Here is a 2,883-nt window from a genome sequence, read left to right on the forward strand (position 1 = left end):
AATTGCCAAACCATTTCATTCAGTTTATAGCTTTATGCTAATGTGCGAAAATCAAATTAAGTTGAGTTTGTTTATTTATTTGGTTTTAAGTTGGTTCACTTTGTGATTTATTTGACATTTGAACAGATGGTGTATGATGGATAGCTAATAGCATCTGACACTTGGACATTAAATAGGAATTCCTCAAAAAGTAGCAAAAGGCTAGTAGCAGTTCTACAAGTTTGAATGTCTTTATGTATTGCACATCAACAAAATGTTATTAAAAAATCTAAACAGACTGATTTACTTTTTTGCTATATGTTTCTGGTCTTATTGTGAACACCTTATTCACTTTATACTTTCATCAAACAATCTTTGATTGAATAGAAATATTATTTCATTGTAAAGTTGTAAATAAAACAAAGACAATTAGAGCATGTTTTTCAAGAAAATACTATTTTAGTCTTTTTGCTTCAGAATTATAGTTTAAGGTAATACCAATTTGTATCAATTTTTAGTGTAGGCCTATACTGCTTTCATTTAGTAGGCTACTGTTAATTTTATGGTCAAACATGTTTCAGCTGATTCAGTACATTTCTGGCCATAGACCCTTATATTTTCCATATTTTAAAATGCAGTTGTGTATTAGTGTAGTCACCTAAGCACTTTGTATCAGTAATTTAAGGCATTGTTGGACATCAGTGCAGGAAATATAATAAAGGTAATAAACATAACTGGAGTGTGCAGAAACACATCTATTTGTTTGAAAAATGAAAGCAATACCATTTTATGCCAAAAAAAAATAAAAAAATAAATATAATAGATTAGTTTTAAAATGGTGAGTTAAGAGGCTGACCGCCCCCTAGTGGACAATAATGATATGTTGTATATACACTCTATTCAAAACCTATTACAGTAAATACAAATCTATAAAATATACCAGATTTCCAGAAGTGTGCTCTGATCGAATTATCTTGATGATTAACAAGATGACAGGAAAATAAACATGGTGCTTTTTGTGTGTGGGGTTTTTTTTATATATTTTTTTTGTTAAATTTTCATACCAATTTCTGTCATTTTATAAAGGTGGAACGTTTAACTAAAGTTAACTAAAGCCACAAAAAAAAAAAACGGATTTCATAAAGTCCATTGCTATCTATTAATCTTTGCGTTGTTATTTTCCTATCATAAATTGTCACTTTCGAGAGGATAATGTTAATAAAAAACTGTAAAAGAGATTATAAAAGAGTAATAGGAAAGAAAGTGATATAGAAAGGACACAACATGGGAACATTTTGATACATTATTTTGAAATATCTGTAAAATATGAAGAAACTGAAATCTGTTCATCTGAAATATTTATGAACAAATTAACACTCCAAAATATTTCATGCAGTATATTACAAAATATATGATGGGGGCATGGAAATTAACTGCATTGTAGAAATGACTCTGACGTAACACAAAATAAATGGGAGATGACGATAACAGCAGAATATGCTGCCTGTGTGAAATTCAATTCTGTACCGAAATATTAAAGTAAAAAAAGTATTTACAAAGGAAGCTAAAAAAAAACAAACAAGAAAAACGTGTTTTTAAAACTACAAAACAAACCTAACAACATTCCAGACAACATCAACAAAAATCCATTCATACATTAACCACCACTTAATATAATGGATGAGCAGATTAATTTCTGTAGCTGTGATTTCCATTGTTACTCAAGTGTGTGTTTATCTCACCTCTCCCTGTTGGATTTCTCACAGAGAGGAGTGTTGCAACAGAATACCATCCCTCTGCTGAATCGGCAGAATAATAATGCAAAAGGTGCGACAGTATGAGCTGCTTAGCATAAGACTTCTGCTTTGATTAAACTGTGTCAGACTAAAATTCTTATAAGGCTACTTTTCTTTCCAAGTACCTCCAGTTCCTCAAAGCTCACACATTAGAGTTTGTGTGAATATCTGAGGTATTTTTGAGACTATTAGCTACATATTCTTCTAAAGCACCTAAGGCCAAGTTGACTAATGGAAGACTCATCAAGTCACCTCTCTATTTGCTTTGGATGGGAGGATCTGATATGCAGCAGGAGCAGAAAGAGCAGTTGCTTGTAAAAAACTGCCAGAGTTAATGATGGCTACTTACAGCAGGGTGTCCATTTGTGATTAGACACTATTCATCACTCCGACAAGGGGAACACATTTGGTGTGATGTTGATAAATCAAATCAGCTCCTAATGATAATGCTCGAGGGGCCTTCCTCTTCATTTATAGGTGTGCTTATCGTCTAGTTAATCTCACAGAAACCTCTCTCCATTCCATAAATGACGTAACTTTTAATCATACATGTTGAATACAAGCATCCCGCTCAAGTCAGTGATTAGGACGTCCACATAAATGTTGAAATGCCAAGTTTCTTTAAATCTGAGCATGTTCAAATTAGATCTCTGTTCTTATACTCTCCTGTAAAATATATTTGAAAAAGTCATTCGTTTTAAGGGACTGATCATTATCTTAGTTGTAAATAATACAAATATTATCGGAGAAATTTTTTTGTTTAATTTAATGTGCTTAATGTAAATTAAATTCCCTTCTAATTGTGAAATAGATTTTCATACTGTTTACTACAGTATAAAAAATGATTTTATGAGGTTGCAAATAAAACAGATATTGGACTATGATTTACAAGAAAATACTACTTCCGTTTTCCTACTTCTAAATTTGACCTTTAAATGAGTGTGTTACTTGATCTTTCTTGTAATGAATTTTGAAATTTGCTAGCAATTTCTGACCAAAAACATTTTTTGACACCAACTTTTTTTAGTGGAGTGCATCTCTTTTTATAATTATATTTTATAATATATTTAATATTTTATAGTTATATTATTATATTATATTATATATA

This window comes from Sinocyclocheilus anshuiensis, unplaced genomic scaffold (assembly GCF_001515605.1).
Source record: "Sinocyclocheilus anshuiensis isolate Anshui unplaced genomic scaffold, SAMN03320099.WGS_v1.1 scaffold976, whole genome shotgun sequence".
In the NCBI taxonomy this organism is placed as follows: Eukaryota; Metazoa; Chordata; class Actinopteri; order Cypriniformes; family Cyprinidae; genus Sinocyclocheilus; species Sinocyclocheilus anshuiensis.